We start from the raw sequence: 11,860 nt of genomic DNA, 5'->3' as shown, positions 1-11,860 counted from the left end.
ACACACACATTTTGTTTATCCATTCATTGGTTGCTAGATACTTGGGTGTTTCCAACTTTGGTAATTGTGAACAAGGGCACTATGAACATTGTTGTGCAGATGTTTGTTCTTGTCAGAGTTTTCAGCTCTTCTTGTTATATTCCTAATAGAGGAATTGTTGGATCATATGGCAATTCTATATTTAGGTACCTGAGGAACTACCAAAGTGTCTTCTACAGAGGCTGCACCATTTTACAATCCCACCAACAGGGAAGGGGTGTCCCTATTTTATTCACATCCTTTCTAGTCCTTACTGTTTACTGTTGTTGTTTTTTTAATAATGGCTATTCTATGCGGTGTGAAATGATATCTCAAAGTTGTTTTGATTTGCGTTTCCCTAATAGTCAGTGATATTAAATATTTCTTCATGTGCCCTTTTACCATTTGTACTTCATTTATGGAGAAATGTCTATTTAAATCTTTTGCCCATTTTAAAATTGGATAGTTTGCTCTTCTATTGTTAAGTGTATTGATCTCTTATATAAAATGGTAACCAAACCATTATCAGATTCGTTGTTTCCAAATATTTTTCCCATTTAGTTGGCTGCATTTTCACCTTCTTGATGAAGTCTTTTGAATCACAAAAGTATTTAAGTTTGAGGAAGTCTCATTTATCTAGATCTTGAAGATATTTTTCTACATTTTCTTCTAGGAGTTTTATGGTAAAAGCTTTTATATTTAGGTTGTTGATCCATTTTGACTAATTTTATATAAGGTGTGAGATATGGTCCTTTTTATTTCTTTTAGCTATGGATATCCAGTTCTCCGAGCATCATTTGTTGGACAGACTGTTCTTACTCAGATGGGAGGGTTTGACAGGCTTGTCAGAAGTCACTTGACCACATTGTGAGGGTCTGTTTCTGAATGATCAGTTTGGTTCTATTGGTCTGCGTGTATATTTTTATACCAGTACCATGCTGTTTTTGCCACTATAGCTTGGTAATATGACTTAAAGTCTGGAAGTGAAAGTCTTCCAACTTTGCCTTTTTAAGATGTTTCTGGAGATTTGGGGCCCCTTGCCCTTCCAAATAAATTTGATAATTTTGCTTTCCTTATGTTTAAAAAAATTCTGGTGGAATTTTCTTTGAGATTGCATTGAATCTGTTTATCAATTTGGGCAGAGGTGACATCTTAATGTTTATTTAGTCTTCCAATCCATGAGCATTGACTGTTTTCCTAATTAATTAGTCTTTTTTCATTTCTTTTAGAAATGCATTGTAGTTTTCTGAGTACAATTGCTTTACATCCTTGGTTAAATTTTTTCCTAAATATTTGATTTTTAGTCACTATTAAAATGAATTTTTTTCCAGACTTCTCCTCAGATTATGCATTACTAACATACAGGAACACCACTGATTATTGCATATTGATCTTGAATCCTGACACTCTACTGAAAGCATTTATTTATTAGCTCTAGCACCTTTGTTGTAGATTTTTGGGGGAACTTTTAGGTAAAGGATTATATCATCTGCAAATAGTGATAGTTTTACTTCTTCCTGTTCAGTTTGGATGCCTTTTGTTTCTTTTTCTCATCTGATTGTTCTAGCCAGAACCTGTTTAAGTCTTTGATCCATTTTGAGTTAATTTTTGTATAAGGAGTGAAATAGGTGTATACTTTCTTTCGATATAGGTATACCGTTTTCCCAGCAACATTTGTGGTATAGGTGGTTCTGACCTACCTGGGTGGGATTTACAGCCTGACTATAGATGTGAGGGTCTAGTTCCAAATTCTTGATTCAATTATATTGACCAATCTATCTTTATGCCAACACCATGCCATTTTTAGTACTGTAGATAAGTTGTATGTGAGAAAGAAAGGAAGTGAGAGTTCTCCAACTAAGTCCTTTTTTATTTTTGTCTTTTCAGGAGCTCTTACCCTTCCAGATAAGTTTGACAATTGACTTTTCCAATTCTATAGCAAAGGCTGTTGGAATTTTTGTAAGGATTGTGTTAAATCTGTATACAGTTTGGGTAGAAATGTCATCCTAATGATATTTAAGCTGCCAACCCACAAACACAGTTGTCCTTCCATTTATTCAGGTTTTCTTTCATTTCTTTTAGGAATGTTTTATAATTTTCTTAATACAGGTCATTTATAGCCTTAGTTAAGTTTATCCATACATATTTGATTCTTTCAGTTGACACTGTAAATGGAATTTTTCCTCTGACTCCACAGATTACTCATTAGTAATGTATAGAGATTCTCTTGATTTTGAATACTAATCTTGTATCCTGCCACATTGCTGAAGTTGTCTATTAACTCTAGGAATTTTCTTTTGCATTTTCCAGAGTTTTCTAAGTATAGAATCATATAATCAGTGAATAGTGAAAGATTTACTACTTCCTTGCCAATTTGGGTGACTTTTACTTATTTTTATTTCTTAATTGCTCTATCTAGAACTTCTAGCACAATATTGCATAAACATGAAGGCAATGGGCATCCTTGTCTTGTTCCCAGTCTCAGTGAGAAAACTGTCTTTTAACACTGAGTACAATGTTTGCTATGGGGTTTTTTGTGTATGCATTTTATCATACTTGGAAATTCCTTTCACTTCTTTCTTTTGGAATGTTTATATTATGTTTTGTCAAAGGTCTTTTCTGAATCATTTGAGAAAATCATGTGATTTTTGTTCTTCAATTTGCTAGTGTTTTGTATTACAAATGGTGGGTTTCCTTATGTTGAACCATGCTCACATAACTGGTATAAAACCCACTTGATCATGATATGTCATTTTTAATGTGCTTTTGGACTCAGCAAGTATTTTGTTCAATATTCCTGCATCTATATTCACTAGAGAAATTGGTCTAATTTTCTTCTTTTGTTGTTGTTGTTTTTTGTTATATCTTATTTAGCATTGGTAGCAAGGTAATGTTGGCTTCATAGAATGAGTTAGTTATCATTCCTTCCTGTTCAATTTTTTGAAGAGTTTGAGCAAGATCGGTGTTAGATATTCTTTAAATGGTTGGTAGAATTCAACTGTGAAATGATCTGATACTGGAGTTTTCATTTTGGGGATGTTTTTGATGGTTGTTTCAATTTCTCTACTTGTGATTGGTTTGTTGAGGTCTTAGTGTGCATTGATAATGTATTTCTAGAAATTTGTCCATTTCATCAAGCTTGTCTAGTTTACTGGCATTTAGTTGTTTATATGATCCTCTTATTATATCTTTTATTTCTACTGTTTCAGTGGCAATGCTCCCTCACATTTCTGATTTTATTTATTTGCATCTTCTCTCTTTTTTCATTGTCAGTCTTGCTAAGGGTTTGTCTATTTTGTTGATCTTCTCAAAGATCCAACTTTAGTTCTGTTGATTTTATTGTTTCATTTTTTTCTCCATTTCATTTATTTCTGCTCTAATCCTTATTATTTATTTCCTCCTTCTTGCTTTATGGTTGGTTTGCTGTTCTTTTTCTAGTTCCTCCAGGTGAGCAGTTAGGTCTTCAATTTCAACTTTCTTCCTTTTTTAGTGTAACATTGCAGGCTATACATTTCCCTCTCAGCACTACTTTTGCTGTATCCCATAATTTTTGATATGCTGTATTCTTGTGCTTTAATTCCTTTTGAGATATTTACTGATTTCTCTTGCAATTTCTCCTGAGGAAAATGGCATTGGAGTAGTTCCTAATGGACACTTCTCTCTTAGAAAATAAGGAAGATAGTTTAAAAGTCACCCAAGGTAGGTCCTTTGGGAACTGCAAACCAGGAGAATGCCACCAGCATTGTCCAGGAGGCACTGGGTATGGAAAGATCAATGGACCAAAAGGAGAACTGTGAGCTGGCCCCCATGGCTGGGAACACTACCCAAACCCCAAGCCTGAATTGAACAGCCTTGGTGAAACCTGAGGCTGAGTGGACGTTGGAGAGGGGAAAGTGCATCTCCCTCCTTGGGAAGATAGGGGTATGTTGGGGGGCTGACTGTGGTAACCCCTCAGCGGGTTTAACCAGCATAACCCACTTTGGAATCACTGGCTTGGAAGATCCTTTCAATGAAATTGAAGGATTCATTTCTGTGGAATGTTTGCTAAAGTGTGTTATCTCCTTGACAGGCAAAAATGTGGAGGAAGACAAGCTTGTCTCTTTTCTTTCCCAGGTACCTTAGATCTGGCTCTCCACTAGTGGCTCCCTTCCCCTGCTTTGTTAACTTAAATAGGGCACTCAATGTTTTAGAAAAAATTGAACACTAGGCAAGAGAGAGAAAGGATCAATAGAGTAAAATCTCCCGCACAGATGTTTACATATCAACAACAAAAACAAGCCACACTAAGAAACAAGGAGATAGGGCCAGCCAAAATGAAACTAAAACACAAGAATCCAGATGAAACACAGGATTTAAGAAAACTAATCAATGCTGTTCCTGCAAATCTTAATCAATTTAAAAAGTTGAAGGATTACTGTACACCTGATACTGTAAAAAAAAACTGTAATAATAATGTCTCCCATGGAAAAAAAAAGAAAATGCTGGGTCAGCAGCAAGCTGTAGTTTTTAAAAATGTTTTTAACCGTTGAGGAAGAAAAAAAAGGCTTTTCCACCAAAGCATCATGTTGTGAACTCACAATCCCCTGACCAACTTCTCTTCCTCCTTGATTGTGTGACTAACCCTGAGATCACCTTGGAACTGGTTTTAACCTTTAGTTGCAGCGTCTGCGCGGCCACGTGTGTATCCATATGAAGCTGCACACTCCACGTACCCTCTGGATCCCCACAGTTTGGTCCCCCTCGCAGCCACCCCACTTTGGGGTGAACTAACAAGCTGGGACCTGCACAAGGCGACACACCGCTAGTTAACCTCGTGGCCCACAGCGCCCCTCCTGGCGCGATGCTGTACAGGTCTCGGTAAAAAAGTCCTTGCTTCTCACAGCCAATCAACTTCAAGTGTACTTTTTCTGGGTTTTTGTTTTGTTTTGTTTTCTTTCTAATCGAGGTCTGAAAAAGGTCTAGGTTCAGTTGAAATTCCTGATGAAGAAACACAACTGAGATTTTTTCAGTGATAAAATCTGAATATTCGTATTTCAAACCATGTAGCTAAACTTGATGCAACTTCCTCCTTTCCCCCCTGTTTTGGCTTAATACCATTTATTCAGTATGAAATCTTTATACTATATATTCTACGTGTTAAGAATAAATGCACATTAAATCTTGGTAAAAATAAATAAATAAGCTGAAGAAAGATACAGAGACATGAAGATGACACCCTGGAGCGCTGACCTTGGCAGCCAAACCCCGGGAGGTGAGCCTCGGGGCCTCATGGCGCTCCCTTCCGGTCGCCTCCGCTCTTGGCGGCTGCCCGGCAGCGGAGGCGGCGGGGACCGCCCGGGGGTCCCTCTCCCTCCCGCGCGCCCTGCGCGGCCTGGCGGGCGGCGGGGGCCAGGGGCGGCGGCGGCGGCGGCCGGGGGCGGCGGGGGCCAGGGGCGGCGGGGCCGGGGGCGGCGGCGGGCGAGCGACTCGACCCGGCGTGCGTGGCCCAGGCCCAGTGGGCGGAGCTCGCTGCCGCCGAGCACCTCTCCCGGGCAGCGCGGGCCCCAGGGCCTGCTCGAGCGGCCTGCGGGAAGGCAGCGAGCGAGGCGGGGCCGGGGCTGGGGTCCCGCCTGACGTCGTCGCTGAGCAGCGGATCCCCAGGGCCAAGGAGAAGCAGAGCAAGAGCACCCCCAGCGCGGCGACGAGCCAAGACCTCGAGAAAAGCCCCCGAGAGAAGCAGCTGCGGGACCCTGGTCACTGGCTCGCTTTGTTTTTGTTGTTTGTGGCGCTGCAATTCCACAGATTATTCAAAGTGTCAGGATGGGCTGTGAAGTGACTGACCTCAAGATGGTTCTATTCTCCTGTGAATTTTAACTTGAACCCATTCCTGACGTTTGATAAATCATGGCTGAGAAAAAGTCAGTAAAAGCCTCCTGCCTCAGAATGACTCCATCCTTCACATGTCATCCCAAGGTTTCTTCACCAGTCATTCCGAGTTTTCCAGTCCGTACCACAGGATCTTGCTAAAGCACCACACATAATGCAATAAAATTTGATGGTTAAACCTCAGTAGTGGGCCCTACTTATTCAGCCAGCAAAGAGTTAAGTTTTTCTATGTGATTGTTTAAAACAATATGCAGTATGGATAATTAGATCAAATCTGTGTAGACAGTGTCTAGATTCTGTTAACCCTAATGTGTCAATGCAATGTGCTTAATTTAAAATTTGGCATCTATGGTTTTTAAATAGCTGGCACTTTATCACTGTCTCTTGAATTGAAAGCACGTTCCCTTATAGGGTCAAATAACTGTCCTGTAATAAGATGTTTAGAAATGGAACAGCTACAGGGCCTAGTTTTACCGTAACCTTTAGCTCCTGAAAATTTTTAAAGTTTCTAAATGCCTAAAATGAAGGGAGATGTTTCTAACCATAACATCTATTTTAACAATAGTCATTCTATTATATACTACCCTGGATTTAGCATGAGCGAATATACTAAGCTAAGGTGCCATTTTTTAAAAAAGCAACTTAATAGAGTCTCTTACAACTTAGTCATTGCAGTTTCACCAAAAGCTACCCTGGAGCCAAGTCAGGGAAGGCTATTTACATCTGTATTGATTTCACCAAAATTATTTTAAGATATCAAAGGGGTTTACTACGCTAAACAAAATTTAAGGAAAAAAACACTACTGAAAATGGAGGGCTGAAGAGGGCGGGGCAAGATGGTGGCTGAGTGAGCTTACCTGATAATATCTCCTGCAAAGAAGTGGCTGGGCAGCGTTGGAGGTTCTCCCGGACCAGGGTGTTTCGGGATTTTTGCAGGGCAGGAAGTGTCTGACAATCGATTTGATGGGAAGGTAACAGAAAGGATTAGTCTATAAGATATAATTGAAACTCTATTGCACGGAGGTGAGAGCTGCGGGGCAGGATGCTCCCTCCTGGGGTGGGTGGAGTCGCGGAACCAGCGCTGCAGCCGGCTGTGCTTTTTGAAGAATCTGTGGTACTGGGGAATTCGTGAGCCCTGGGTGGGCTGTTAGGGGGTTGACAGGACAGGCCGCCTTTACAAACCAATTTGGGGAGACAAACAGGATTTTGTTGCGAAGCTGGGAATTTTTGATTGCGGACACAAGTAATAGCGCTTCCGCCTGGAGCCCTGCCCCCTCAAGCCTGGCTACCAATCTACAGCGGACTTAGATTGCTGGCAATAAAGGGACATAACCGGGAGGCTGTTACAGAGTGTGTGTGGGGGGTGGGGGTGCACGTCTGGAAGCCGATTGGGGGAATATTTTAGGAAGCTTGGGAATTTCGGTTTTGGGCTCTGTTCTTGGCATTTCTGGCTGGAGCCCCACCCCAGGCCTGGCTTCTGATTTGCATCATTAAATTGGCTGCAGTGTAGAGGCACCCTCAGGTGGCCGATCCGGGGACTTATAGGGTGGGAGCTCTCCTGAAGCCGAATTGATACATCCACAGAATAGACTCTAGTGAGTGAGTGAATTGCGGGGTTCAGACACATAAGAGAGTGTTTGTGGATCTGATTTCCCCCATAGGTTTGGCACCCAGCTGCGGGGATCCCTGAAGGCTGTGTTACACTGCAGTTTTCCCAGGCTCCCTGTTGACCAGATTTGAGGTTGCCAGGTCTGAGTCCCCTAAACCCTGGTGGCCCACACCCAAGAGACTCGCACCACTTGAATCTTCAATATCTCAGACTTTCCACCCCTGAATCCACATTGCCCTGAGGTCCATCTGAGGTCCTTGAATGTCCTAGTCCTCAACGTTTGCGTATTTTCTTTTTTTGTTACGTTTTGTTTTTATTTTCATCTTATCTTATTTTTTATTTTTTAAAGACCTGATTGCTAACATTGCATTATCCCCTAGTCTTTTCTCCCAATGTATTCCCCAAAGTCTTTTTTTTTTTTCAGTTATTTAGGGTTTTTTGTTGTTGTTGCTGTTGTGGTTGGTGTATATCTTTTTTTTTTCCCCCTACCTGTTCCCCACCCTTTACCCAACCCCTTTTTCTTTCTTCCTTTCTTCTCTTTTTTCTGTTTTTTCTCTCTCTCTTGTCCCTCATTTTCTTCTTATTTCATTTTATCTTAATTATACAATAGGTGCTGCAGGGAACACCTCACATTTGCTGGGTTTCCTCATCCTCCACTGCCTCATTTCTGTGTGAATTGATATTGGCTACATACACTATCCCCTTTCCCCTACACCTTGATATCCTCCATCATCTACTGTCTCTCCTATATTCCACCTCCCTTTCTTTGATCCACAAAGTCTCTAACTCTTAATTTCTAATACCTTTGTTTTGTTTTCTGTCTGCTATCCACTCTTGAAACTATTAACTTTCTTTTCTCTTTCCCTCTCTCATGAAAATACTAGCTTTTTAATTCATACCATATTCCTCCCATATTCAGTCAACTACCTCATTATAGGTACCATACCTACTGCTATAATGCTACACAACTTACATGAATCTAATATCCATCCTCCCAGATCTCATATTATTGCTCTGTTAACATTGATCACCAATACTACTTTACACTTTTTCCTTGCTTACACAATTGCCTTTCCCTGGCCCTAATACTCTCCTTTAAAGTGAACTCAACCAGCAATAAGAAATTAGAATAAGAAGAACAGAGTGACAAAGAGAAGATATAATACTTATACAAAAACAACAGCTAATTAATCCCCAAGACTAGACAAAGAAGCTAAGGAACTGATTAAACCCATCAATATAAAATGATGACCAGAAAGCAACAAAAACCTACAAACCAAACCAGTAATCAGGAAAACATGGCTGAATCCAATCAACAAACTAAAAATCAGGAAGGGGAGCAGAACATCACACAAGTAATGAAAGATCTCAGAACATTTATCACCGACAAATTTAATGAAGTAAAGGAAGAGGTTAACAACATGAAGACAACACTTGGAGGGGAAATTGCAGATATACGCAAAAAGATAACAGATATGATAGGAATGAACACCACAGTTCAAGAAATCAAAATACACTTGCAGCAAATATCAGCAGACTAGAAGGAGCACAGCAGATTTAGTGATGTGGAAGACAGTACATCGGAAATCAAACAGATAGTAGAATTGATTGATAAAAAGATAGAAAAAATCCAGCTAGGACTTAGGGACCTGAATGATAATGCAAAATGCTCACACATACGTATTATAGGCATTCCAGAAGGAGAAGAGAAGGGAAAGGTGTCAGAAAGAGTGTTGCAGGAAATAATGGCTGAAAACTTCCCAAATCTACTGAAAGAGACAGATGTACATATCAAAGAAGCACAGCGCACCACAATCATCACAAACCCCACCAGGCCCACCCCAAGACATATACTTGTCAAATTATCCAACACTCAAGACAAAGAGAAAATTCTAAAAGCAGCAAGAGAAAAGAAAACCATCACATACAAGGGAAGCTCCATAAGATTAAGTGATGATTTCTCATCTGAAACTAGGGAGGCAAGAAGGCAGTGGTATGATATAGTCAAGGTACTAAAGGAAAAAAATTTCCAACCAAGAATACTCTATCCAGCTAAACTACCTTTCAAAAATGATGGAGAGTTCAAAATATTCACAGATAAACAGAAACTGAAAGAGTATGCCAACAGGAAACCTCCCCTTCAAGAAATTCTAACGGGAGTTCTGTAGGAAGAAAGGAAAAAAACAGAACAAGCAGAGTTGGAGGAGAGTGTAAGAGCAACAAAAAAGACAAAAAAAGAAGGGAAAAAAAGAAGCAAACAAAATATGACAAACACAAGTCCAATCAAAATATGGCTAACACAATATCCACATAGAAGAGGTGGCATTGGATTGGGAAAAGTGGACATGGTGGCTGATGGGTATGGGGAAAGGCAGGAAGAGATGAGAGGTGGAGGCATCTTTGGGACATGGAGATGCCCTGGATGGTGCTTCAGGGGCAATCACCGGACATTGTAAATCCTCACAGGGCCCACTGGATGGAATGGGGGAGAGTATGGGCCATGATGTGGACCATTGACCATGAGGTGCAGAGGTGCCCAAAGATGTACTTACCAAATGCAATGGATGTGTCATGATGATGGGAACGAGTGTTGCTGGGGGGGGGGAGAGGTGGGGTGGGAGAGTGGGGTTGAATGGGACCTCATATATATATTTATAATGTAATATTATTACAAAGTCAATAAAAAATATGGCTAACACAAATAATTCCTTGAAAGTAATAACACTGAATGTCAATGGATTAAACTCACCTATCAAAAGATTCAGACTGGGACATTGGATAAGGAAATATTACCCATCCGTATGCTGTCTACAAGATACACATCTTAGATCCAGAGACTCATTGAGGTTGAAAGTGAATGGTTGGAAAACAACCATACAGACAAACAATAACCAAATAAAAGGCAGGAGTAGCTATATTAATATCAGACAAAATAGACTTTAAATGCAAAAGAATTGTGGGAGACAAAGAAGGATACTACATTTTAGTGAAAGGGACAATCTGTCCAGAAGATTGAACAATCATAAATATTTATGCTCCTAACAAGGGCGCCTCTAAATACTTGAGGCGAACGCTAGAAAAACTAAGTGAAACAATAGACGCATCTACAATTATAGTGGGGGATTTTAATACACCACTATCAACTCTGGACAGAACATCTCAAAAAAGAATCACTAAAGAAACAAAACATTTGAGCAGTATATTAGAGGAGCTGGATCTAATAGACATATATAGATCATTACACCCAAACACAGCAGGATATACATTTTTCTCAAGTGCACATGGATCATTCTCCAAGATAGACCATATGCTAGGCCACAAATAGAGGCTTAATGAATTCAGAAAGATTAAAATCATACAAAATAATATCTCTGACCACAGTGGAGTGAAGCTGGAAATCTGCAAGGGCCAGAGGCCCAGATTTCACAACATGATTTGGAAATTAAACAGCACACTCTTAGAAAAACAGTGGGTCAAAGAGGAAATCTCAAAAGAAATCAATGACTACCTTGAAACAAATGATAATGATAACACAACATACCAAAATTTATGGGATACAGCAAAAGCAGTACTGAGAAGGAAATTTATAGCCATATAGGAAATTTATAGCCATAAATTCATATATCAAAAAAGAAGAAAGAGCAAAAATTGAAGAACTAACTGCACATTTGGAGGAATTAGGAAAAAAACAAAAATGTAACCCAACAGGAAGAAGAAGGAAGGAAAAAACAAAGATAAGAGCAGAACTAAATGAAATAGAAAATAAGAAAGCACTTGAAAAGATAAACAAGACCGAGAGCTGGTTTTTTGAGAAGATCAACAAAATTAACAAACCTTTAGCGAGACTAACAAAGAAAAAAAGAGAAAAGATGCAAATACACAAAATAAGAAAAGAGAAAGGTGATATCACCACTGACCCCACAGAAATAAAGACTATCCTAAGAGGATACTTTGAAAAATTATATTCCAACAAAAAGGACAGTTCAGAGGAAATGGGCAAATTCCTAGAAACACATAAGCAGCCCATATTGACAAAAGAAGAAGTTGATGATCTCAACAAACCAATCACAAGTAAAGAGAATCAGTCATTAAAAATCTCCCAACTAAGAAGAGCCCAGGGCCAGACGGCTTCACAGGAGAATTCTACAAAACATTCCGGAAAGAACTAACACCAATCCTGCTGAAACTATTTCAAAAAATCAAAACAGAAGGAACATTGCCTAACTCCTTCTATGTTGCCAACATTACGCAAAGCCAAACAAAGGCACCACAAGAAAGGAAAATTACACACCAATATCTCTAATGAACCTAGACGCAAAAATACTTAACAAAATACTTGCTAATCATATTCAACAACACATTAAATGA

The sequence above is a fragment of the Dasypus novemcinctus genome, chromosome 29 (genome assembly GCF_030445035.2).
Source record: "Dasypus novemcinctus isolate mDasNov1 chromosome 29, mDasNov1.1.hap2, whole genome shotgun sequence".
In the NCBI taxonomy this organism is placed as follows: domain Eukaryota; kingdom Metazoa; phylum Chordata; class Mammalia; order Cingulata; family Dasypodidae; genus Dasypus; species Dasypus novemcinctus.
The sequence above is the reverse complement of the archived record's forward strand: the minus strand, read 5'-3'. Positions refer to the sequence as shown.